This window comes from Ambystoma mexicanum, chromosome 9, assembly GCF_040938575.1.
Source record: "Ambystoma mexicanum isolate Mex_15411 chromosome 9, UKY_AmexF1_1, whole genome shotgun sequence".
Lineage (NCBI taxonomy): Eukaryota > Metazoa > Chordata > Amphibia > Caudata > Ambystomatidae > Ambystoma > Ambystoma mexicanum.
Genome location: NC_090931.1, coordinates 951,172,927 through 951,200,875, shown reverse-complemented (window position 1 = coordinate 951,200,875; position 27,949 = coordinate 951,172,927). Strand labels below are relative to the sequence as shown.

At 45.6% G+C, this 27,949-nt stretch overlaps 1 protein-coding gene across 1 annotated transcript in view; it reads right to left on the bottom strand.

Moving 5' to 3' along the window:
* The window catches only part of ATF2 (activating transcription factor 2), a 1,079,253-nt gene extending 1,060,706 nt beyond the window's left edge, over positions 1-18,547 (bottom strand). The window contains exon 1 of the mRNA XM_069616143.1: positions 18,369-18,547. The gene's annotated coding sequence lies outside the window, so the exon portion shown is untranslated. The remainder of the gene's footprint in view (positions 1-18,368) is intronic.
* Positions 18,548-27,949: the final 9,402 nt, after the last annotated feature.

Sequence of the window (27,949 nt, the reverse complement as noted above, 5' to 3'; positions counted from 1 at the left end):
TCTTAGTGCACCTACGCAAGGCAGGGTTTGTGCACAAAGGCCCCTCTCAAGACTTGCAGTGGAAATCTGCTCTCTCCTTATCCCGGGGTTCCTCCAGTGAACACACTTCCTCATTAACTGCCATCCTTGTGCTCTTCTACTCCTGCTACTACTGCCATCCTTGCAGCTCCTGCTCCACCTCCTCTCCCAGCTACTTCTCTATGCTGCTTCTTGCTGCCATCTTGTATGCATCTTAGGTGGGGCAATTAACTTCAGGTTCAGGCTATCATTGTTAGTTGCCTGACTCTGAAAAAGGCTGTTTCTCAATTGTCTAACCTCTACTTCTACATGCCTCTTCAGCACTCTTCTTGGTGTCAGTCCCTATGGGATTCTGGGACATGTAGTTCAATCGAATCAAGTTACATGTTGCTACGTCAGATATTTTAAATGGGAGATTTAATTCCCTTTGTATTTTTAACAGAGGGTTTACAGGTTTTCATTCTACTAGACAGAGATGTGGTAGAGAAGGCAACACTTTCCTCACTCCTTGTAGCGTACCTTTGATATTGAGTAGGGGTGTAACGGTATACCGTTATAGATACCGTGAACAGCTTAATTGAACTATAATAACCATCACGTTGTTTATACCGATAAACCTTTTAGGGCCTGCAGCTATTAAGTGAGCTTTTCAATCTGATTTGGAAATGCTGCAGTAAGCAAGTGCTGCACATTCTGGATCTTGCACTGTGGGATGTGGCGTTTGGCAGACAAAAGCATAGGAAAAGTGAGGCCATATTAGTAAATGCAGCTTTGATGCTGCGACCGCTCTTTCTCTGTGATCAGTAGAGTACGGTTAAAGATCAGCCGATTTGTAGTTTTCCCACCAATTTGAAAGATGGGGGAACAACACATCCCAGAAATCAAAGGGGGGAATGAACTGGATGCCCTTCTGATGCAGGTCCACAAAAAACGTTAGCTCTGTAGACTGTATTAACACTGGGCCGATCAGTGCTTTGTACTAGTATATAAACTGCGCCCCCGCCCCACGGTCCTCCATGTAGATTTACACAATGGCACTAGAGTTGTTGCTTTGCTTGATCCTTTACCTGCCTTCTGCATGTGGCACTGGACTCAAGCAGGCAGGACAGATTCTACATTCAATTTGAAGCATCCAGAGCAATGGGGGGGAGATATTTCTCAGGTCTATCCTCGATTTGTGACACCACCCATGAAAGCATTCCTCCGTCTCAACTCACATGACAAGGGTCCTAATGCGCTCGGACCAGGGGAAAATGGTAAGGATGGGGCTGTGGTGACGTGGTGGTCTAGACCATATTTGTGCCGATATGTATTTTAACTTTGTCATTTTCAAAAAGTTTTTTTGCCACTATCTTTAAGAAGGTAAATGAACATGTATTGCAAGAATCAAGAAAGAAATCAACAGCGCCCACTGAACGCTGTCCTATTAGGATTACATGGTCAGTGGTGACTCCAACATCAGACCTTTATAATACACCAGGCAGATGGTAAACAAGCTATAGTGATTTGATCAATATTCAACCTTTCGGTGAGTGTGTGTTGGCTATGACATTTTGACAAAAGAAACACATTGACATGGGCTTTCAGAAGGTTCCATGTATTAATATCCCCGCAAAAATATTGTGATACAAAAATATCGCCATATTTTTGCGACAATATTAACCCATGGACCCTGCGGGAGACAACCTGCAACAACCGCATTATTTTAAAATGTGCGGGGGGACTCCCCTGAAAGCCCCTCTCCCTACAAAATATCCTCCCCAAAAATATCGCCTATGGCGAGACAAACGGCCATATGTACGGCAATAATGTGTATGTTAACACTTCGACTAGTCACTCTTTCATTCAAAGCGATCAACGAGTGAGGGCCATGAAAGACCAAATCTGCAGCCGCCTTAGATTCCTGGAGGATCAGCTAAAAATGTGCAGAGACAAGTTTCAAAATGCTGACAATTTATGATCTTTAAGAAAATATTTGTTAAGATTAGTTAACTACACCTGCTATACCGCGATAACCATGAGAACCAGTCAGGCTTCAGGCCAAGACATGGCACCGAAACGGCACTTCTTGACCTCAAAAACCAGATGGACGACCTCAGAGATGCAGGCAAACCTGCTCTACTCCTCCTTTTGGACCTATCAGCTGCATTCGATCTGGTGGATCACAAGACCCTATGCCACCATCTTGCCACCACAGCCAACTTCTCCCCGACTGCCTGCAACTGGATAACCTCCTTCCTGCAGGACAGAGCAATGAAGGTCTTCTCTGACTCTTCCTGCGCTGACCCTAGCATCATCCAATGTGGCGTCCCACAGGGATCATGCATCGCCCCTACCCTCTACAACCTCTTCACGAGGCCGCTGTTCAAGATCCTTGACGCCCTGGGCATCTCATACACGAACTATGCTGATGACACTCAGGTGCTTATCCCCCTCTCCGGGGACTACCTGTCTGACCTGAACACGCTCAACTCCACTTACACCACGATCCAATCCTGGATGGCAGAAAACTGGTTATGCCTCAACAGCGAGAAAACCGAGCTTCTGCTGATTGGCTCCCCGTCCACCCTGGGCAAGCTGGACAAGCAATACAACTCCTTCACCATAGATAATATTCCTATCCCTGTCTCCCAAACAGTCAAGACCTTGGGTGTCTACCTGGACCCGAACTTGAACAGGCAGGTCAATGCCATTGCATCCTCCTCAGCCTACTACTCCAAACTGCTCAACGCAATCAGACCGTACCTCTCCCAACAGAATTGCCTAACTATCGCCAGGGCAATCATTGGCTCAAGAGTGGACTATTGCAACGCCCTTCTAATAGGGACGTCAGGAAAAAACCTAGCTAAACTCCAACTAGTCCAAAATAATGCCTCTCTGACCTCAGGCGTCAGGTCCATTGGCTCCCAGTCAAGGAAAGAATCCTGTTCAAAACCCTTGCCCTCACGCACAAATGTCTTCACGATCAGGCCCCTACATATCTCGTCCAGAGATTTTCTAAACCCTGTGCTTCCAGGCCCTCCAGAGAGGCCTATTCCAATTTACTAACTGTGCCAAAAACCCGCAGAGTGCGTGCTGGTGGCACAAGCTTTCCCACCATGGCATCTACCCTCTGGAACTCCCTTCCACCGCACATCAGACGACTCGACTCTCACACTGCCTTTCGCAAGGCCATCAAGACTAGTCTCTTCAAATAATGTGCCTGTTCTTTGTTTCGCTACCCTGGACCTATGTATCTGTAACTCTGTATGTATATTCTAAGAACTCCTCTGGGGTGGCTTTTTTGTAACCCTTAATCAAGCCTTCTTATGTACCACTTATCAGCGCCTCTATGCCTTAGGGCTGCAGTGCGCTTTACAAATGTGAAAAATAAATAAATAAATAAATATACCGTCATTTGGCAAGAAGGTTATCATACCGCCATAACACCAATACCGTGACACCCCTAATTATTGAGGATATGCGATGTCAGGGATAAAAAGAGTTTTTTCCTTGAGTGCAATAGGGACAGGTGTTGGAACCTTAGGGTTTACCACTTTTGTTTTAACCAAATGTTGAGAGAGATTAAAATAACAATAAGCCAAAGCCTCTTCTGGCATCATGGGAAGAACAGTCTCTTCAGAGGAAAAATATTGCGTCTTCCCCCACGGAATCCCCTCACTACCCTGGGCCCTGTCTCCACCCAGGTGATCCTCCCGCTGTACACCACCCCAGGGATGGGATCATGAAGCATCTGCCCTGCCCTGGCCACCTGGGAGGAGACATTAGGCAGGGTTTTAGTGAGGGGTCCACAGGATTCTTCACACCAACCCTGTGCTGCAGGCCCACAGAACAAACTGTATCTTTCTGCTACTGTTGAATTTAGCCACCTCAAAACTGTACTGATCTGCTTGCAGTCGCTATTGCTAGCACCTCAAAACGACACTCTTCTGGTGTCTGCTGCTGTTGAACTTAGCCACTCAAAAACGGTACTGGCCCGACAGATGTTGAATTCAGCCAATTCAAAAATGTACTGGTATGCTTTCTACTGCGGTTGAATTTAACCTCTCAGAAACTGTACTGGCCTGCTCTCAGTCTCAGTAGAATATATCCACCTCAAAACTGTACTGGCCCGCTTTCTCCCACTGTCGAGGCTAGTCAACCAGAAACTGTACTGGCCTGACTTCCTCTGCTGCAGAATGTAGCCATTTCAAAATTATACTGGTCTGCCTTCTGCTGTTAAATTTTGCCCCCACAACTGCACTGGTCTGACTTCTGCCACTGGTCTCCTTTCTACTGCTGCTGAATTTAGACAATTAAAAAATGTATTGATCTATTTTCATTTGCTGCTGCATTTAGCCACTTCCCAAATGCACTGGTCCGACGATTGCTACTGGCGTACTTAACCACTTCAGAACAGTGCTGGTCCCATTACTGCTACTGTTGAATTTAACCACTCAAAAACTGTGCTGGTCTGTTTCTGCTGGGTTGATTTTGACCCCTTCATACACTGTGCTGGTCTGCTTTCTGCTGTTGAACTAGGCCACCAAAAACTTTGCTTTCTGCTTCTCTGTGCTTAGCCACTCTATACATGGTTGGTTTAACCTCTACCCTTGCTGAACTTAGCCAGGTAAAAACTGTGCTGCCTTTAACGTTCTACTGCTTTTGAATTTAGTGACCATTGAATGGACCCACTCAAAAACCATACTGGCTTGGTTTGTACTGCTTCCGACATTTATCCACACTAATAACGGCTTTTACTGCTTCCTGCAGCCCTGATGTTTGCCATACAAACTCCCCCTGCTCTGAACTTAGCCATTTTAAAACTATACTGATTTGATTCTGCTGCTCCTAAACCTAACGACTTTAAAACTCCACCCATCTGATTTTTACTGCACCTGAAGCTCTTCATTCTAAACTCCTACTACATTGATCACAGCGACTTCCTGTCAGTCTTGATTTTTGCTATTTGAAAGCTTGCTGCTTAAAACTGTACCAATGTGTTCTTGACTGCCCTCAACCTTTTGTCATTCTGAAAGCTTGCTATCTGTAACTCCTACATTCTGAAAACCAGACCCCTGTTTTGGCACTCTGAATTTCAACAATCTGAACTGTACCACTCTCGAACTTAACCATCTGGAATCTTCCAATCTAATCCTTGCAGTTTCGAAACCTGCCATATGCTATTACTACCTCGAACCCAAGTCCTTGTTAACGCTAACTCTTGGAATTACACTTCATGAATTCCACTGCTTTGTGTGTACCAGCCTGAACTTTAGCACTCTGACCCGGATACTTGCTTGAACCTAACTACTCTGAATTTTGCCAGTTAGAACTCTAACCGCTGTTATTTCTCTACCAAATCGCAGTGAAACCCCGAGACCACAACACACAAGAAAATATTCCAAAGATGAGACAAGGTCCACAGGGAGGCATCCACCCCTGGGGGTTTCCCCCCAAAAAATAATATTGTCTATTTCAGTATCTCACTACCACGAATCTCAGAGAATCTCCCCAACATAAGGATTTTTCGACCTCGAAACAACAGGCCACATAAAGAAGCTCTGTCCTGGGAAACCTGATTTCGCACACCACAAACCTAACCGCCTGAAGTCTATCACCACAAACCCATGAGAACTCCGGAGACCAAGAAACAAGTGATCCCAGGAGGGCTTTCACCTCTCAAACAAATGACAAATCTGAGACCTCTGTGCCAAAGGGAGCCACCACAAGCCTTTAACCACAGCAAGGCCCAAATTGATCAATTCAGTCACCAATCTTCTAACACTACGGCATACCCGCTGCAATCAAAACCAACTGAAACTATTAACAGCAGAGAGCTTCCCCACCAGGGAGCCTACTACCAAAACAGCTTAACGCACAACCAGAACCGCAGAACAACACGACCCACAATAGTCACGAAACACTGCAACCACAGACAGGCCCCGGTACAAAAAGGACAACGAAACAAAAAGAAAAACAAATGAAACCACACCACCATCGAAGAACAGGATCTACCAACCAGAATTTGCACCACCTCAAAATCGCCATCGACCACCTCGAAACAAACTAAAGATACAAAGACATCATACATCTCCCGCTACCTCTCCACCTACAATCCTACTACAGCAACAGTAATAAACAAATCTGGGAATCCTCATGGACAATGGCCAAGCTTTGGAACCACAACAACGCAATAGCAAAAAAAGTTCCATCTCCTGCAATTAATAAGGGGGATCCTCCCTTACCTCAATTTCCCATACAGAACCCTTGAGATCATCTCCTTGGTATTATCAAGAATGGACTAAGCAAATAGTCTCTGCCTTGGAATGTCAGAACACCTCACAAAAAACCGACAACACATCCAAAATACTGCAGCAGGACTACTCCTAAGACTAAATAGAAGAGACCACATCACACCAGCCCTGAGAAATCTACACTGGCAACCATTAGAGAAACACATTAAATTCAAAGCCTTCTGCATTGCCCATAGACGACTACAAGGACAAGGAGACAAACCTATCTGAGCTACAATCACCTGTTGTCAACCAAGAAGAGACTTTGGATCAATCACCGACCTCCAAATAGAAACAAGACACTAAGAGAAAAGGAATACTGAGGAACTTCTTTCTCCCATCTGATACGATACTGAAGGAATTAAGAACGACAGAAGACAACCTAACATTCAGGAAATGACTAAAAACCTAGCTATTCAACTCTTAGGGATAAACAGACACCCACCTCTACAAACCATAACGCTGGACAAAAGCCAACACAGGACAATACAGAATGAAGAACCAAGAATAAAACTACTTAATGCCCAGAAATCATCCGAAACCAACTGACCACCCCTTCCTCTTTTCCACACCCTCACACCTCTCATGTACTACACACACCTAGAAACACAAAGCGCACACCCCTCTTTAACAATACTACAAACCCAATAACGGCATATAACATAACTCAGACACTGGATGCCGCCCTTCCGGACACAAGCCTAGTACACAAAGCACACCTAGAAACCTCACATGCACACACGCCAGTTTCTGCTGGTTCTGCACGCATCAACAGATGAGCACAATCTCCATCTTATCCCTCTCTCCTTCACTAACCTACCCTACTCACTTTTCTTACAGAGCCACATGGAGACCATTGAATTGGCAGCGGTGCACGGTATGAAACATATATCCTTTCCAATCCACCCCATAGCTCCCCACTTCAGTAACTCCCACTGCCCACACAGTGGAGAGTAATAGTCCAATTCAGTATCTCTCTCTTCCTCCTCCCAATTCCCTCCCTCCACACCTCTTCCTGCCCCTCCATCTCGCTCCCTCCCCTTCCAAGGATTGGAGTGCCTCCCATGCCCCTCGTCTGCATGGCTGGCCTTCTCATCCTCCTATTGTTACGCTCACCTGACTCCCACGGAGGCGCTGGCCTGGTTCGCGCTGCTGTGACCTCTTCTAAGGTGATGCGCAGGGTTCGGAAGACGGACTGGACCGGGCCCCCAAATCTGGCTTGTCTGGCTCGCAGAAGTATCCTTCTGTAGGCGAAAATAGGGGATTAACTGTCTGCGGGGTAATACAATCGGCCTCCCACTTTCCCCTCTCACCCTCCTTGAAACCCTTCTGTGATTTCTCGTAGCGTCTCACCTTAGGGTCTTGAAGGACGAGCTATCCATCCTGCTTCTGATGCAGGGGCGCGTTGGTATCCAGTTACTTCACTGGATTTTCGGATTGGTGAGAACCAAACTTGCTTGGCTTCCAGGTAAGTTTTTTGATAAGAGGTTCCCCTTGTGTCCATGCATTAATGTACTAATGCTAGTGTCTTTTTCCCCATAGGGGCCGGGGTACGGAATGCCAGGGAACAGGCACCGACCCGAGATGAGAGGTGAAATCCTTGTAGAAATCAGGTAAGTCTTTAATGAGCGTTTTTTTGGTAATGTCTTTTCATTCGCTCATTAACGCTGATGTCTCTTTTTCCCCTTAGGGGCCGGGGTCCGGAAATGCCAGGATGCGGCTCGGACCCGAAATGAAGAGGGAATTAATCAACAGGTAAGTCTTAACATGGAGATTTAGCTTTCCTTATTCCCTTCTCTCTCTCACCTTTTGTTCTGGTCTTTTTCTCCCTAGGCGCTGGGGCGTGACTGCCAATCCGGATGATCGCTGCTGAACATGGAGGCGCCCTGTAAAGGTGAGTGGAATGCGGCGCTGCAGCGATCGACGCGATGAGCTTTTAAATTAAAGTCTTCCTTTTCAGGATTGTCGGCGAGATGTCTCCGGGATGCAGATTTAGCAGGTAAGGACTTTTCCTTCTTCTGTTCTCTTCTTCTCTTCCTTTGCAAGTGATCCAGGATGCTGGCAGAAGTCAGGATGCAGGAGCAGACACGGTGAGCGTCCAGCTGCTAGATGCAGAACAACGCGAAGCACGTGTGGCTGTTCGGGTGGGGTTTAAATAGCCTTGGAAGAAGTTCCAGGTATGTATCCTTCCTCCAATCAGGTATGTATCCTTCCCCGACCACGCCCGGATGGTAAATTAGTCCCACAGGTAAAGTAGTTCCTTTCAGGCCTCAAGGAGGCCGGGATCCTGCAGCATGGTCTGCATCAGGTAAGTGCACCCAAGCATTCCCATAATGAGCCTGGCGCCTATGGCGCCAGGACTGATGTCTTTTATGAGCCTGGCGCCATAGGCACCAGGACACTGTCCAAAGGGCCCCTATATGGGGTTGCTGGGTCCTTCCTTGGGGACTGGATGTCCGCTTTCGGGAGCGGGCATCATGACACCTATGTCCAGGCCGCCTTTCTCCAGTACGGACCACCCGAGATCGTGCAGAGGTGATTTCAAGAGCAGGGGTCAATAAGATCCTCACACAATGCCTCTCACTCCACAAACACCTCTGCTCAGACTGCACAGGCATTAGTCTCATCAGTGATCTCCCAACAGCTCCCAAGATCTATGACAAGATGGTATGCCAGGTTTGCTTTATCCTGGCATGTAGATCATCTCCTCGCCTCGCTCCCTGCACCACTCTGGTGCCCGATTATTTCAGGCCAGTCCGGCCCTGCTCGCGGCAGGTGGTGCGGTTGGGTGAGTCTAATCCCTGTGTGATCATGATCCTTCAAGGGACCGCTCCAGGCAAAGGGTACAGGAGAGGTGCGATAAAGTCCATTTACTCACTCTGCCATCTTAGCCACGCCCCCAACACAGAGGTTTCTAATTGCATGCTCAAGTGAAGTATTGATTCACCTCCTTTCACTTCCCACAAAAAAAGGTGTGCTTTCATGAATAGTGAATAACTCTACACGGTGCTCCATATTATATTGTACCTTCCCAAGCAACATACCATACAATTTCAACGCAAGGGGCCTTATTCCTCACCTTAAACCTCAAAACCTTCTGGGTCGAAGTGCCAACTGGCTACTCCCTGGCAACACCTCAAGCCCTGTCTCTACTAACACTACAGCTGCTCGGATGGATGAAAACACAGGGGCACAAGAAACTCAGGAAACACTGTCTCAATTCACACTTCTCATGCACACTTAACCCTTGACATAAGTCTGTAGACATGCAGGTGCCTCTGACGAGTGTATGGTTTCCAAGGTTTGGACTTGGGGGATGACCGCATATACGGAGGAAGGTTTGGCAAGCTTTGCTGTAAAACTTTATTCTATAGTTTAAAGTGTGGCAGGGGTTGAGAGCAGCAGATCGCGATCAGAGCCGGCCCAAGGCATGGGCAGTCTGTGCGGTTGCCTAGGGCCCCGCTGTCAGAGGGACCGCGCAAGGCAACAGTATCGGCCTCAACTGCTGTGCATCTTTGATGTACAAAGCTTGTGTGAGGCCACGGTGTACCCTCCCAACCTCTTGTGGTTCTCTAGAGCGAGACGCCTGCTCCCAGCGGCCCATCAGATGCTGAAGGCCCGTTAATGAATGTGTATCACTTTCTATCTTCAAGTGGCACATTCAAGTGGGGGTGATTTACAAATGATGGCCCATTTAAGAGACAATTGTTTTGGAGGAGAGGTTCATAATGTTTCTGTGTTAAGAAATGCAAATAGGCATTTTGCATTCTGAAAGTACACACAAAGCACCAGTTAGCTGCCTCAAACAAGACAGTTTTAAAATGAGCTACATGATTTTCAGATGTTCATATTTAACGCACCAAAAATAGTTCATTTTTGGTAGAATGTGATATTTTCATCACATCATACATTAACCCTGCATTTGTCAAATGCAAATACTAATAGGTAACCTTTCCACACATTACATGTTGCTATACTTCATTTTTTTTGCATTTTGCTAAATTGCAGTCTGGTATTTGTAGTCTCCCAGTCAAGAGGGGGAATAATGCCACAATTGTACACTTTTTGCTTAACATATTGCCATAATGATTTATATATTTGAATGGGTACCTTACTACGGAATGTGTACTTTTGAAGTCATCTTTATAAAGCAGAGTATTGTTGAAAGCCAGACATGAGGTTGAGGAGTGGGAATGATGTGAGGGCAATCGAGTCATGAATATGTGCACAGGATGTGGCAAGAGAGGCTGCAATGCTAGAGACCGGTGCAGTTATTTTTCATTTGCACCATACCATGGTATACTATGGACTGATATGCAATGAAATGTAAGACTAACAATTTACTTACTTTCTAACACATCCCTAAATTACTAATCTATCCCCACAATAATGTTCAAGGTGGCTCAGTCCATGGCTCTTTGGTGCAGAACTATAGTACAAGCCGGCTCATTTTATGAAATGGTACCAGCACAGGCTGTGCAATGTGCTTGGAAAATGGAATAAACATGAAGAATTAAACTTATTCTGTTGTGAATACGTGACAAGATGTGAGCTAAGGAATGTGAAATCTTGTTTTGCTCAAAGTAAGCTTATTGTTTGAAGGGCTTTCAGAGCAGGAACCAGCGCAGAAATATAACTCTCTTGCTTACGTTTATTTTGCCTGAATCTCTGTGCAAAGGTGCAGGCTGATCACGTGCTTTCTGGAATCTTTTGGTTGTTTTGACAAAGGGAGGTGGTTTTTGATTGGCACATGAAATCATTGTTAGAGGCAGGCGTTTTATTCCACTTTCTTCCGGGAAACATACATTTCATGGGCAGGTCGCAGAGGATTTGAAAAGGGCTGTCTATCAGAGGGAGGGGGCTCTCTCTCTGTGGTTGGGCTTTCTTCCTGGGCTCTCGGAGTGTGCTGCATTTGCTGAGAGTGTCTGCGCAGGCTGGCTCAGAAGATTCTGCAGAGTTCATCCATGCCGAGAGGGGAGAGAAGAAGCTAAGGAAACTTTTTGTGCGGGTTGTCTAGGCAGCTGGGTGGAGAGAGAATTCCTGTATTGCAGTCCGAGGGCACACCGAACCAAGCGTACTTTATGTGAGATCCCAGTAGAAATTGAGGTGCGTGTCCGTCTGTTTTGCGTGTGCATTCTGCAATTCTGCAGGCAGTTGCAGCCTGGAAAAGTGTGTTACATTCACAAACCTAGACAGCTATTTCTCATGTGTTTTTATTCACCGTCCATGCAGCAACCTTTGGACATAACACAAGGTTTATAAGCTGCCAAGACTAGAGATAGGTTTCAAGGTCAGTGTAGCAGGGTTCTGGCCATCTATCGCCAAATAAAAAAGGTGTTTGAAGCCCATCGGGAGAAAAAGCTATTTACTGCGAGGGAAGTTTTACAAATTAAATGTGTTTGTGGCTTTTTTAATTTTCCATTCACAGGGAAATGTCGTGTGAAAACTATGTACACTGTACAAGTTGTTTGTATTTTTCATAATTTCTAATTGATTATTAAGTATATAATAATAATTTATTGTGTTTTAGTCCAAAAATTAGAACACAAAACTTTTACAAATGCCAAATTAAGAATACATCAACAGCTTCCACAATTATACAAAAAATCCTTAAACTTCAAAGTCAAAATCATCAGACAGAATAAAATTACATAAAATATCATGTCTCTAATTGAATAAGTGCATACACAGACAAGTGCAAAACTCAAGAAAGTGCCAGTGCGTACCAATAACCCAATACCAACAATAGGAACAGGGTTCTATAACAGTATGGACAGATCAGCAACAGTAAGTTAAATTGATAGCAATAGATTTCTGACCTGGGACCACACACTGAACAGGGAAAGTTGAGATGATATTGTATATGAGTTGAGACAGAAATCCCAAAATGAGTCTCCAACAATACTCTCATATCTATGTACCAGTCTTCCCAGCAAGTTCATGTATAATGGGCCCAGTTTAGGGCAAGAGGTAAGAACATGTCTAGCAGTTTCCAGGGAGTCTGGTCTCTTACAAATGCGACAGGACCTGTCACTTAAAGACAAACCCTGATGTGCAGCCGTAATGGCAAGGACCTGCAATTGGTTAGTTCGCAACCGTAGCAGGAAATCCCTCACCGCCGGTTCGGGGCAGAGTAATAATTAAGGCTGTGTTCTCCTGTATCTATGAATTACATTGACCACAGTCTCATATCCTTTCAACTTTTCAAAGTGAGATTAATATTCACACCAATCCCAGTGATTTAATTTGCGCACAAATGATTTTTTCAGATGGATGAATGGGTGCGTTTTCTTTGCAGCATGGATCATCCAATCTCAGAGAAGAATGATTCATTGGGATTTTTTGAAATTACCTCCCTGCAATACCTTCTCAGCATCATAATTGTGTTTCCCACTATCACAAGCAGCTTACATTTCGGTGTAGTACAGGATTTTAAATAAAAGACTCCCCGGGCTTGCAGGGCCATACCCCCCACCCCCGAGAGATGTTAACCCTAGCTCAAGCATTAGATATTGCATAGAACAGGAGGGCCCCAGACCTAATACTGCCCGCCAGTACTGGCCCTCTACAATATGGAGCCAGTTTAGGTCCTGCATAGCCAGGGCTTCTAGACCATAGAGTATAGCTGGGACAAAGCACTGTTGGTATAACTTTACCGTACCCACCAAGCTGTACCCTGCATTCCCTCTTGAGAATTTACAGGCCATGTAGTGTAAATAATTTAGCTTGTCTTTTTTTGTGTGCAATTATCCTGTTATAATTGGGAGATACAACAAACTCCAGGCCCAAGTAAGAATAGAAGTCGGCAAACTCAATCAAGCCCAGACTGGATTCAATTCCCAACCGGGTGGGACCCTTTTTACTAATCAACATTATCTTTGTCTCCCTTAGGTTGATAGCAAGGCCCAGCTCGGAAGAGTACAATGCGAGTTCCTCCAGCATACTCTTGATGCCGATAATGTTCTGTCGAACAGTATCAGATCATCTGCGTACAACATACCTACTATTGGGGTAATCCCCAACTTGGGAAGGGAATTTGACTTTAATCCCATATGTTGGAGTAAATCAGAGATGTAGAGATTATATAGTGTGGGTGCCGCCACACATCCCTGCTTTACTCCCATGCTAATACTAATGGGTTTGGTCACTGTACCTTTGTTATTAAGTCTGAACTTAGCACTGTTCTCACTGTGCAATGCTTTTAAAATCTGAATCAACCAACTGGGGCAATTAAGACTGATCAGTTTAGACCAAAGTTTCTCTCTCACTACCTGGTCAAAAGCGCTAGTAAAGTCTACAAAAACCATGTATGGGGTGGCTTCTTTGTTACTCAATGTGGAGTTTATCAATGAGTCCAGCACTCTGATGTTGTGAGTAGTGCTGGATCCTGGTCTAAATCCCGTCTGGGTGAGGTTAAGGACTTGATTAGCAACTACCCATGTCTCCAGCTGTCCGAGTACCAGTGTCGCAAAAATCTTGCCCGTGGTATCCAACATGGAAAAAAGATGGTAGTTGGTAACCTGCTTCTGGTCTCCTTTCTTATGGACCGGTATTAAAACCGATCTTTGCCAAGTCAGAGGCACAGAGCAAGATCGGCAGACCCGGGAAAAGAGAGTCAGGAGAACCTGAGCCCAGTTATCTGGGTCTTTTTTCAAGACAGAGTTTGCCAAACCATTCGGGCCGGGTGCATTGGACCTCTTAGAATGTGTGATTGCTTGTTTAACACTATTAAAGTTCATGGGGGGCGGCCATGGATCTGTATATTCAGTGTTACAACAAGAGAGGGCCTTAGAATTATGAAACTTGTTCTTAACATAATGTACCCATTGATTATCATAATTGGATTTATTACTTTCTGAGACAAGTCACCTCCTGTCCCGGAGAGAGTTTACTAAATTTTACGTGCATCTCCACTGCTAAGGATCTGGATACATTTTTCCCATTGCCCTCTTTGTTGTGTTTTTCGGTAGTGATAAAGCCAGGTATGGTACTGTCGTTTGGAGAGCTTTATGAAGGCAGCTATCCCAGAAGAGTTGCCCAGGTGATAGCCTTCCCCTCTATAGGATCTAATTTTCCGTCTCATTTGTCGCTTACGGTCCCGGATGTTGATATCAAATGACAAACTTCCCTTGCTCCCCCATTTGATCGTTGGAGTCATTTTACCCCTGGCAAGCCTCAGAGACAGTCCCCCGATCCAGTCTTCAATGGCCTCAGGGTTTTTGCCCCAAAGAGCTTGCTTTATACTGCAGCTCGTAGAGAAAGTAATTAAGTTCACCCTCTAAATAGTCTCCTCAGACCAACGAATCCTGCTCCCCGCCTGGTTGACAATCACATCACTTCAGGGGCACAATTCCCCCTGGCCAGCCGTACCAGACATAACTAATACAATCAAAGCATAATCGCTATAGGTATTCGGTACCATTTGTAATCGCAGGACGTGTTCCAATAGGGAATCCGAGGTGGCCATATAGTCTAAAGTGGCCTTCTTGGGGCCAGAGACCCAAGTCGTCTGTCCAGGGTGATCGCCCTCTGTGCGTCCATTTACAACCGTACAATTCAACTCCTTAAGCAAGTCTAGCCACAACTTCCCCTTTCTGTTGGATTTTTTGTGTGGAATGCTGCAGTAAACTAAAACATGTTGGTAACCCCCACATCCACTTTCGTCAACTACACTTGCATTCCAGTCACCACCAACAAAGACCGCCCGATCGTAAAAAGAGCCCTGCCAGGTGGTATATAAAATCAAGTAGGTCAACGATTAACTCTGTATAGGCTTCCCCTGGAGGATCATAGACACAGACTATTAAAATGTCCTGACAGTTACCAAATCCCCCAGATGGTGTCACTTGTACTGCCAATATATTAACCCCAGGGGCTGCTTGGTGGACTAATCTTGGGTTAAACGCGTATCCTGCGCCAATCAGTAAGCCACCACTCGGGCGCCCTTGTTCCCCCCTATTGGCTGCAACCTGAAAAGTGGTAAAGTATATACAAATGAAGTCAGCCCTGGTCTATTTATGTTGTGTCCTAGTTACTTGTATTAGCATACAGACAGTTGTGAAGTTGGTAAAGTATTTTCATTTTACCGCATGTGGTACTTTCATTTTACTGCATGTGGTAAAACGCAAGGTAAAACAGCCCACTGTGAAAGGGCTCATAGCCTAAGGGGCTGGTTACATAGATGACAGTATTCAGGTGATCATGTAAGTGTATACTGAGATCCCGCCTGACAGACCCCAATTACCACAGCATAATGAAATTGTGCTCAAGTGCGCACTAGGTCCGGTTGTTGGCTTACCTCTTATGATCCAGATATAAGAATAATACCAGGTATTTGTGGAAATAAAAAGGGGGGTTTGGGAGTCTCTCTACCAGCCTGAGCACAGCCCATTGACCTGTTCTTGGGTGGATGGCCCTTGGGAGAGTATAAACCAAGTCTTTCGTGCTGGTAGAGAGACTCCCAGAACCCCCTTTGTTTTGAATATTAAGTACCTTTGGGTCTCACCCTAAGTTACCAGGGGAATCCAGACGTGGACCCCTTACTCACTGTTCTCAGAGGGGCACAGCTCCACCTCACTGATGATGCCCAACAAGGCTGAAACACGTGTATGGGGTTGCTGTTGGTTCTCTTGTTCAGAGGAGAATTGCCTAGCATTTCGGTGCTGGACTTCCCCTGGGCAGGACAAAGACTGATATGGAGGGATATTTCTTCTCTGTGAAAGGGACAGTGAGCTAAATACTTGGTTGAAACTCTCCCAGGGGCCATCCACCCAAGAACAGGTCAATGGGCTGTGATCGTGCTGGTAGAGAGACTCCCAGAACCCCCTTTGTTTACCATATATTTGTGGCTCACCAAAATAACACAAAATACGCCAACAAGCTCAGCAAAATACCACGAAATAACCTAACAGTTACCAGGATTTCACTCAGGTTGGTATGTTTCCAGTGCAGACACTTACCCACAAGACACATAAAATGATCATCAAAGCACATGCCCGTATTGGGATTTTGTTTTCTTGGAATTATTTCCATATTGCTGGGTTAAAAAGGTGAGCACCTTTCATACTTGGCCAGTGTATTAACTAAAACATTTCCACTCTCCGGTTATTTTTCTGTTGTTGATTACTTTTTTGAAAGTCCAATGCTCTTGTTTGGTGCACTTTCTTCTAAGGAGAAAGGTCAAGTGAACTAAATGTGTATCTTTCACTTTAAGATATGTTCACTTACTCTGTGTATATTCTTTGGTGACAGCTTTTGATTTTTGCTATGGGGGCAAAGGTTCCCACACCGAGTGAAGCGCAGGAGCTGTACTCATCCCCATGTCAAAATACCATATTTTACAGTACATGTTGCTGCAGGAATAGGAAAGAAAACATACGATTTACAGGAAAGTCTAAAAGTATAACATCTCAGCAACAGTCTTGCAGCCTACTCAGTTGCCTTTGTAATTTCTACTATAGGATCCCCTGCTATTCTACACTCTGCAAACAATTTTGGCCAATCAAGGCTCAGAGGGTACATCAACGATGCTACCTACCTTCTCATTTTGTAACGTAGTTATTTTTTGATTTTTTTAAAAAAGTCAAAATAATCCTTGTCTGAAATAAAAGCATGCTGCTAATTTAAAAAATATGCCCAAATATAACTGCACAATAAAAATAAAAACAAACATGAAAATAATGCTAAAACTGACGTTAGTTTCAGTTAGCAAATGCAATCACCATATTTTTGCAATACCTTCCACAGATATTGTCTTTAAATGAAAGTTTCAAAAGACCTTTTGCAAACAGTATTTCTATCAATTACATCTGGCAAGAGATGTGTACAAGCTCTTGAATTGCAAGCTGCTCCGAAATCAGGCCTTCGCCACAACCAAAGTGAATGCTCCCGCAACTTTTATCACACTACGCATTATCGGCCAAAATTAGAAGTCTGTACAAGGTATTCAGCTGACTGCTACTTCAGAAAAATGCCACACTCCCGATATTGCCACATAGGTAAATGTTAATAATGACAATTCAAATACTGGACACCACAGTGTATTTGTCTACTACCTTACGCATAGCAGCATTTTTTAATGTAACTTCCCATGATACCTTTTGCGGAATAAAGACTCATTCTGTTGTGCAAATTAGGGGGGCCCACACATCTTTTGCTACCCTGCACACATAAATCCTAGGGCCGACCCTGATCGCTTTACAGGGCGTGGGCTGGCATCTTTTGAAAGTAGCACAGTTCTGCAAGTTAGGTCTCTGCGTCCATTGGGATTACTCCTTGATCAGCCGTGGTAGAAAAAAAAAAAAAGACACGTTTTGAAAGATTTCGTCAAATTGAAGAATTGTGGGGGCATTAAGAGGGTGGATGCGTAACAAGAGAAGAATTGTTTGTGGGTCCTCTTTTATGCAGATGATAACCTTCTTGTGTAGATCAGTTACCCTGCCTATGGGTGGATACTATTAGATAACAGAGAGAAAAACTAAAAGGGAAGAACGCCCTCTTCCTTTACATATTGATTCATCAATTCCCTTGCAGTTTATAACGTGACATGCCATGGCCATGAAGAACATAAAATGGAGCCAGAATTATTTTCTTGTTGGTGCAACAGCGTGGACAATAGTTGTAAACATCACGCAAGCATTATCCCATCAATGCACCAGCCCCAAGTACCACAACGCTGCCATACATCAAATACTTAGGCACCTGTTTTGGGAAGGCGTAGCAAATGTCTGCATCACCTTGTACGAAACCAGGTGAAAAAGCAGTTTCAATAAAAATCAAGCTCCACAGTGGGCAAATGACAGCAGCAGCACCAAGCGGCCTGCTGCAGGCACAGGAAGACCGTGCAGATGACAGTGAAAGGCAGCGAGCGCAAAGGCAATGCGGTGCTGACACTTGCAGCAGCATGAACGAAATAAGGAGTGCAGCCTTTCAGCCACTTTAACAAGGCTCGAAAAGGCGTGGCTGTTGCTAGCTTTGATCACCCCGGTCACCCTCAGATAAACGACATCCTAATGACTCCCAACCAACATCTGTCACTGCCCGCAGAGAAACGGCCGATCAGGCCCATCTACTCACCAGGAGCCTAGCCCCTTTGTCCTGGATGACATCCTTGTCGAGCTCACCCAGTAGCGCGGGTACCACCTCCTACCTAGGAAGCTGAGCTCCAGCTCGCAGAGACCTCAATCCCAGCAAAGCAAAGCGGAGGAGATCTGTACAGTACTGTCTAGTTCCCATTAGAGGAAAGCACCCTGGCAACGGTGGTCGCACACGTGATACGCACGATAAGTCATGTGCCCTTTGTGTATATTCTTCTCAATGGATTTCTTTGCCTCGGCACATTATCAGGATTTGAAGGAGACATGCATTTATGTATGCGGTAACGAATTGTTCCCATCCGAGAAACGGACCGCAGTGTAGTGATGTGTGATGTTAATACGTATTCATACTTTCCAACATTCTGTGACCAAAAAGATGTAGGATTTTTCAAGTTTCAAAAATAATACTTCGTATAACAATGACATCACAGGAAAATAGAAAACATGCATTGTTGGCCCCATTGAAGCATTCTAAAATACACAACCCCATACATGCCAACATTCTGTGACCAAAAATCTGTAGGAATCTTAAAGTTTCAAAAATACGAGGAGGTAATGATGGGAATAGGGCGCGTCAGCAGCCCATTGTCATTGAATGAGCCCGCCGCCGCGGGTGCATTCAATGACAATGAGGCGCCTGCCACGCCTTCTGCCATCACGCCAGCTCGGGGAGCCCTTGAAAGACTCGCCCGAGTTGACGTGATGGGGGACTAATGGCGCCTTTTGTGAAAGGCACTCGCGGCGGAGGGGCGCCCTTAGCCCACCACCGTGGGCGCCTTTTACATCAAAGGCCTGCATGCTGCGCCTTCTCCTGCTACGCCAGCTCGGGGAATTCCTTGAAAGACTCCCCCGAGCTGGCGTAGTGGGGGGCTAATGGCGCCTTTGGCCAAAGGCACCCGCGGTGGAGAGGCACTTTTAGCCCACCGCCGTGGGTGCCTTTGGCATTAAAAGCCTGCATGCTGCGCCTTCTCCCGCTACGCCAGCTCAGCGAAGTCCATGAAAGACCCCCCCTCGAGCTGGCGTGGTCGGGGGCTAATGGAGCCTTTAGTTTTGCCAAAGGCACCCGCGGCAGAGGGGCGCTTTAACCCACCGCCGTGGGTGCCTTTGACATTAAAAGCCTGCATGCCGTGCATTCTCCCGGTACGCCAGCTCAGGGGAGGCCTTGAAAGACTCCCCCGTGCTGGCGTGGAAAAAAAAAATGTAAAAAAAAAAAAAAAGTTTAGTTTTTTTTTTTTTTACAAAAAAAATCGGTATTTGGGGTAAAAAAATCGGTAGGCGGTAGGACTGCTTAAAAAGCGGTATCCTACCGCCTAAATCGGTAGGGTTGGCAACTATGTAACCCATCAAACAGAGCACAACATGGAAAGATATTCAAATGTTAACAATGTATAATTCTGAATGGTAAGTTAACACCAAATTCAATTACCTAACTTCACAGAAGGTAATCAAACAGAGCTGGTAGGCAATGTTTGTAGAAGCCTGGGCAATACATATGTATTCCTGCAGTGCAAGTTGAACACTGAATGCCAGTCTGATAGGCAGATGCTGTGTGATGGTGGTACGCTCTGTCACTTGCCTTCACTGGTGGTTCACCTAGGGGTTGTACCGGCAAGAGTGCAGGACAGAGTCACGTAGCTGCCTGGTCAGTGGATTGGTCTGAACCCAATCAAAGTAATCACCTGCAATCCCACTGTACAGACAGACTAATTAATGTGTTGTATGCGTTGTCCTGCAGCCTGCCTTAGAGTCACATGAATTACCTGCCACTGTAAAAAGTAGTTGGATCTGTAACCCAAATTTGTAGGCGGTAGGACTGCTTAAAAAGCAGTAGCCTACTGCCTAAATCTGTAGGGTTGGCAAGTATGCATATTGCTCCATGTGTTAGGAAAAGACAGTCATGACAGGAGGAAATGAACGACTGAATACACAGGCTCACCAAGACGGAAGCACCAGAACACCACATCAACACCACTCCGACCCCGAACCATTCAAAACCTCAACTGACCAGTATCACACCAGATAACAAGAGAATAGAGATATTACCAACCCAGTCCCACACCAGAAGAAAGGTTCAGACGCACCTATCAATCCAAACAATACTCACTATGATACAGCGGGGTCAGCGCAGCACCAACAAAGCGAGTCAGCCCATGAAGAGCCAGCATCAACCCAACCCACAGGGATACAAATCTAATGGAATCAGAAAGTACATGAATCAGGACACAGACCCCACCAACCCAACCCTCAATCTTCTGCATACTTAAACCACACAAAGCCACACAACCATCTCTCTCCCAGCAATCCGCATGCACTTTACCACACCGCATCAACAACACATAGTCATCACCTAAAGCACTCGAGGTCTCGCCAGATACGATACTAACATCAAAGCCCAGCACCCGGTGTATACCGAGCTGAAGCTGCCAACATCACTTCTCCCACTCTCCTGCTCCCCTCCTCCAGACTAACCATACCCGTCCTTCCTGTTTACAGATCCGCCAGAGCGCCTGGGGACCAATTCCGTTGGTGACGGTGTGCTATATAAGTACCTTTAACATAACATAACATGTGTTAAAGCATCTCATAGTGTGAGGTCATCAGGGTAGAACATTATGTGAGGTGTGGAATGTGAAGTGCGAGAGAGTTCTTGGAGTGACGGTTGGTGCCAGCTGAGATGGGGGCTGGTAGATGTCTTAATGCTCTGATCTTAAGTATAATCTGTCATCTGTAACCTGCACAGTTCTTAAGTAAACGTGGTTAAATCAACAGTGCCTCGGACTCGTTTGTGGGGTGTACAACTTCGTTACATTGGCGACGAGGATCCAAAGAAACACGGGTGCGTTTCAGTGAGAGGTTCAAACTCGAGTCGGTGAGCCAACGGCGGTCAGACAGGAGAACTGTAAGGTTAAGGGCAGCTGCTGGCCTGAATGCAGGGTGCCCACGCAGGACCGCCGCTCACCGACATACGGAGCATCTGAGATGGAGAAGACATCTACCAGCCCACCCCCCCGTCCCCTATGGTGAGCGATCCAGTATCAGTGTGTAAAGGGCGCCCGGGGGCAAGACTACACACACAAAGTCTTTCTAGTGGGTTGGTTAGCGGCCATAAAGGAATCCAAACTGCGAGAAGCAAGCTGCTCTCATCGCTGCTACAGGGTAGTGTGGGATGTTTTTACCCATACATCCGAGCCCTACCAAAAGAAACTGTACAGTACTGACATGGAAAACATCATGATGGCCAGAGATTCCCAGAAAATGCCCAGGGAAATGCATGAAGAATAGGCTGCCACCCATTTTGCCGATGTTATGGGCACAGAAGGGCACTGCCTAAAACCACCATTGGACTACCCACACAGTAGTCTGAAACCATTGGGAATGGCAATGCTGATTGCCAAAAGCAACCTAGAATTGTGGGGAATTCATTTTCTTAAATCCCAAAAAGGGATGCAGTACCAGTACTCACCACTATCAGAAAGCCGGCGTTTTAAAACCACCAGATTTTGTTTAAAACTGAATAAATGAACCCAAGGCAAGCCAAAGAAAGACTTACTGAGAGGTGGATACAATCTAAAGTTATATTCTGAAGTGACTTGAATGTTCATAACAAGACTGGCTGAGCTCTGCAGGTCTGCAGCAGCCTAACTGAAACTGGATTTAAAACTACCAAAAACCTAAATGTTTAAAAGAAATGAGTGACCTACTTTTGAGTGTCACATAGGTTGCAATTGTTTAATGTCATAGTTCTAAACTTAGAATCAGCATCCTAGCTGCATATGTAAAAAATTGTCTTGACTTAAACTGGGGAACAAAAGTGACATTAGCTGGGGCCTGGCTTAAGGAACTGAATTCTGCCCACCAGCTACCCCCGACAGGAGATGAGACTTGCACAACAGCTGTGTTCCCAGGCCTAGCTGCCCTTTTGCTGCTCCCACCAAAAGGGATATGACACTTCCCTGATTGAATTACCTGGGCTCTGCAGGAAATTGAACAAAGCCCTGTCCTGACTCAGGCAAATGTTTTATTATGGGGGCCGTAAAAAGTGGCTTCCTCCTGAAGCAAAGGGGAGGAGCACTGCCTGTGAGAGCAAGCTGGCTTGGCAGAACTGGAAAAACCAGAAATTTAACCTTGTGCTGGGGGGAAACCACACCCCTGTAGCCAGAATATGGTTTTAGAAAAAGATGAATAACTCATAGTACGGACTTGTCATAATTATTTAAATGATACTATAATTCTTGTGATTTTTCTGCCCACATTTTAAGAGGTTTTTAGAACCGGTGGCATGATCTGGGGGCAAGCTAGCAGTTAAGAGGGTATTACTTAAAATGTATCCATGTTAAAAATCTGACACTTCATCAATTAATGTCCATACTCCTTGCGCACATGTGTGTAAATTTGGGTTAATGTCCGATATTGCGAAACCAGTTAAAAAGTGCAAATGTTGCCATTTCTGAATGCAAGCTCCCAGGAAGAGCAGATTTGGACAGGGTATACCTCCTGTGATATGTGAAGGGTGCATGTAATTTTAAACAAATGTGTACCTGTGCAAATATGTCTTTTGGGTCAAAATATAGATTGTGTGTAATTTGACAGGGGTGGGTTCTCTGTACCATAAACAGACCTCATCATGATGACACTTCATTTCATTCCCCCAATCAAGGGGAAGCGGATGAAGTGGCCAATGACAAGTGGAGAGGGGTAGAGCTTAGTGATGCTGCACACACACCCATTTTCAAAACACATAAAAGCAGACAGACAGGACAGATAGGGACATTCAAATCCATTTGCTGCGGGACGCTCTGCCGGGAAAATCCATACTTTACCTCCATCAATCTCTAGAGAAAGCTGTGCAGAAAGATCCAGACTTCAAATCCATCAATCTCCAGAATCCAGAGAGAGAGAGAGCTGACCCAGATCACTGTGAAGTGCCGAGACCAGACCAGAGTCCAGTCTAAAACCTGACCAGATCCGTGGCGAGGCCCATTTATTTCAGAATATAGTGTGAGAACCTAGCAGAACTGTGAAGAACCAATCTCTTAGTTAAAATAATCTAATCCAAGCTATTTTAATCTAAGTAGAACTGCCTCCTAACTGTCACCTGTCATTTGTAAAGCTGTCACCTGTCATTTTCTAGTTGCAAGCTGCACTTGTCACTTTGAATTTTAACATTCCAAATCCGAAAAACTACCTTTATTTAATCGTTCATAACTCCGTAACCGTTTGTCCTAGAGACTTGCAGTAACTTTCCTTTGAAAGCTTAGAATCTCAGATTTTCAACGAACCTAGAACCGCATTCCCTATAGTTTTGCCGCAATCGCGAAAAACGCACTCGCGAATTTACCGCGATTTGCAAATTTCTCCACGTGTGAAAACAGACGTTTTCTTGCTTTCAGTTGCCAAAAATTCGTTTAACCTGCTAGTTACTCCTAGATCCTTGCTAAAGTGAGCCTGGACTAATATTAACTTGATACCACTCACCCTGAACCTCTAGAGGGAATTAAAGGCATTTTAGCATATTTTTCACTTCATTGCCAGCACATATAAAAGCATTTTGGGCCTGTGTTTCCAACTTCTGTAGTGTAAGCTTGCTGGGGTGAACTGAATTACATTTGATTGCATTTCTGAGAACTGTGTGCTTTCCTTCCATCTCCTTGCATTGCATAAAGGGGGGAGGGGATTGCCAGAGAAAAGTGATTACATTGTTTTGTTGAAAGCATATTGAGTATTTTCTGTACTGCATTTTCATTCCACCTTGCATCCGTTTGAAACCATAAAGTATTGTTGCTATCTTATCCATCCTATAACCACTCATCATTGATTATAAAGAAGTGTGCTAGTGCCAGACTATCCATTATTGATTACTGCTCAGATTCAGTGTGATATTCAATTATTAAATTATTATAAAGTGTGATATATAAACCTTTTAAACTTGCAAAACAGAACTACTTCTTGGCTCAGTGGGGTCAGGGGGATTCCAAGAGAGGGGTGTTATATAGGGGTAGTCATCCACAACGCATGAACTGGACATAAAGATATATTAATAAGGGTTTCCATTCAGTATCCCAGACTAGGCATTGACTTAGCTGTAGTGTTGAATTGAATCCTCTTACAGTAGCTGGGCTTGAGGGGCTCAGTGCTGGAGTGTGAGTCAACCTGGGCAGACAGCTTTCAACTGATGTACTGCATGAAGGGTTGCCTGTTAAATGCAACAGTGCTGGAAAACGTAAAGTAAGCGTTGCTGTGGGTGAATTTTCGATGTATGGCTCATTGGTTTGCTGAGTGTGAGCTACAGGCCTGACTTTTGCCCACTTACTTGTGTGAATTATCAGTGCATTGGGGGCCGGTTTAAGGACCAGACGAAAAGTTCTGAGTATTGGGAGCTCTGAGCATTGGGAAGCCTGGATAATAATGATGACGACACAGGGTGTGTCCGAAAGCACAGTGCGTTCGGCGCGCTCCGTAAAGGTTCCTTTTTCGAACATGGGGACTGTTGTTGTTCTCGGCAAGCACAAGGGAGGTGATGGCGTTACAGCTTCAGTTTGTGACAATGAAGAAAGGGAGTGTGCCGGCGCTGAAGGAGACAGAACAATGGGCGAACTGCATTTTCGGGACAAGTTACAACATGGCAAGAGGATCAAATTGGCATGCAGTGAGGTACATGGTGAGGGGACTGCTGTTTGTGATAATGTTGGTGTCCAGTATAAAAGAGTCTCTGGACATTGCGAAGAGAATGTTCTGCGTATTGAGGAAGTTGCAGAGGAGTTTTCAGTTCAAGAGAACTTACCTCAAATGGAAGTTGGTAGTGCTCAAGGCCAGGCTGGAAAGGGGTTTTCCAAAGGTTGTTGGGTCTACCGAGATAGGGGAGTGGCACTATACAACTGCTGCCTCAGTGCGCTAAATGAGTTAGATGCCCATTGGGAAGAGTTGTGGGGGCACTGCAGGTCGTGTGGAGAATTTATCGGGAGACTGCAGATACCTCGATGTTAGTTTTGCAAGAACTTGATCCGGACTTCCTGCAGTTTTTTAGGGAATTGTCTTGTTACAATAGAGAGTACTAGTTTGCTGGATAGGAGGTAATGTGTGGCCTTTGGTCTGAATGTTTCGGATGGTGTGTGCGAAGTATGATTCGATGAGTAGTTATTTGTCGTGGCCACTGTAAGTTTGTAAAGTGTTGCTTTGTTTGGTTTTAAGCATACGCCATAAGTGCATTTATTGGAAGGTTGTTCTAATGTTTCTTTTACAGGTCCTCAGGTAATTCATGGACACTACTAACGTTTCTTTTACAGGTCCTCAGGTAATTCATGGACACTACTAACGTTTCTTTTACAGGTCCTCGGGTAATTCATGGACAGTATCCAGTTTTTCTATCAGATGTTACATTTTGCTTTTGGTTTTGCAGACCGTTGGGAGTTCAAAAGGTTAGTGCAAATTTGGAAACAGCGGGGTAGTTCGTATGTGTCACAAGGGATTCATGGTTGCATGCGGGAATGTGTTGGGAAATGTGGTGTGCCTTTGATATGAGTATATGGGTGGTGTTGGGTGCATACCTTATTTTGGGTAACATGTTGGTTGTGTTCATAGAGTAAAGAGCTTAGGTTTGCAATGTTTAAGTTAAGGACATAAGAGAACTAGGTGTTCCGGTATGGCCATTTTAGCATGGGATTTTGGGAAATCCGTCTTTGCCACATAGTGTGGGGTTTTTGTAAATCCGGCTTTGCCAAATAGTGTGGGATTTTGGGAAATCTGGCTCTGCCACATTGTGTGGGTTTTTTGTAAATCCGGCTTTGTCAAATAGTGTGGGATTTTGGGAAATCCGCCTTTGCCATATAGTGTGGAGATTATGGAAATCTCGTTTAGGATGTGGGACATCCAGGGGACAATGGTGTGGGTTTCTCGGGGCACATTGACTCCCTGGCCCCTGCCCTGACTAACTTCTGCAATCACTCCTTCGCCTCTGGAGTCTTTCCTTCCCCCCTTAAGCACTCCCTTGTGCACCCTCTTCTTAAGAAACCCTCTTCCGACCCCTCCTGCCTGGCCAACTATCGCCCAATCTCCATCACCCCCTTCCTGGGCAAGCTCCTGGAGAAACTGGCCATCTCCCAGCTTAATCTCCATGCTGATTCTGTTGGTAGTCTTCATGACCATTAGTCTGGTTTCAGAGCTGCCAGAAGCACAGAAACTGCTCTCCTGAACATCCTTGAAGACCTGCTCTCCAAACTTGACTCTAACACCCCGTGTGTTCTCATTTTGCTCGATCTCTCTTCTGCCTTTGATACTGTCAAACATGCCATCCTGCTCAACCGCCTCACGTGATAACCTGGGTATCACTGGTCAGGCTCTGGAGTGGCTGACCTCTTTCCTCTCCAATCGACCCTCCCAGGTCCAACTGGGGTCCTTCCTCTCTGACATCTTTTTCTCCACCAGTGGTGTCCCCCAGGGATCTAACCTCTCTCCCTGGCTGTTCAACCAGTACCTGGCACTCCTTGCCCACCGTATCGCCGCTCTCTGCCCCAACTTTCAGTGCTATGCGGATGATAACCAGCTCATTTTCAAGCTACTCTAGGCCTTGTACTCTCCTTCCCTCATCTCTGACTGTCTGTCTGCTATCCAGGAATGGTGTGCCGCCAATGACCTCTGCCTTAATGCATACATGCCAACATTTTGCCACAGCTGGGAGGGAGATTTTGTGACAGAAATCGGGAGAAGGGAATTTTCCCATTGGATTGAATTGAGGTTACAAATATTTTAGGAGGGAGAAAGTAAAAATGAGCAACATTTTGGATGAAAAAATCGGGAGTCTCCCGCCCAAATCGGGAGTCTTCCGCCCAAATCTGGAGGGTTGGCATGTATGTTAATGCCAGGAAGACTGAGATTCTACTCATCGGCACACCCACTCCCTCCTTCCCTGCAGCTCTCTGGCCGGCCTCTTTTGGCCCTCTTCCTGCTCCTACCTGCAAGGCAAAAAACCTAGGGGTCATCTTTGACTCCTCACTCTCCTTCTCTCCTCACATATCTGACGTCTCTAAGAAGTCACACTACCAGCTGCACCTCCTCAGAGGTATTCTTCCTTTCCTCTCCTTCCCCCAGAAGCTCATTGTCTCCAGAGGACTAGTTCTCTTCAAGCTGGACTACTCTAACTGCCTCTATCTAAATCTGCCTGCCTCTATTCTCCGCCCTGTGCAACTCATCCAGAACAGGACTGCGAGACTTGTCCTTGGCCTCAAGCCCAGGGACCGTATCTCTCCAGGATTGAAATCTCTGTACTGGCTCCCAGTGGCTGCGAGGATTAAGTTCAAAACCCTCTGCATTGTCCACAAGGCCTTCTGGGGTCTGGGGCCAAAATACCTTCAACTCTCTCTTCCTAAATATCTTCCTTCTCGAGCTCTTCGCTCATCCGCCTCCAACTCCCTCAGGGTTAGCCGCTTCTCCAAGCAATGAGTTGGGGGTAGATCTCTCTCTGCGGCAGGGGCCTCCCTCTGGAACAGCCTTCCTGCATCCCTGAAACTTGAGGAGAACCACCTCCGGTTCCGGAAGCACCTCAAAACCTTCCTCTTTGCTTCTGCT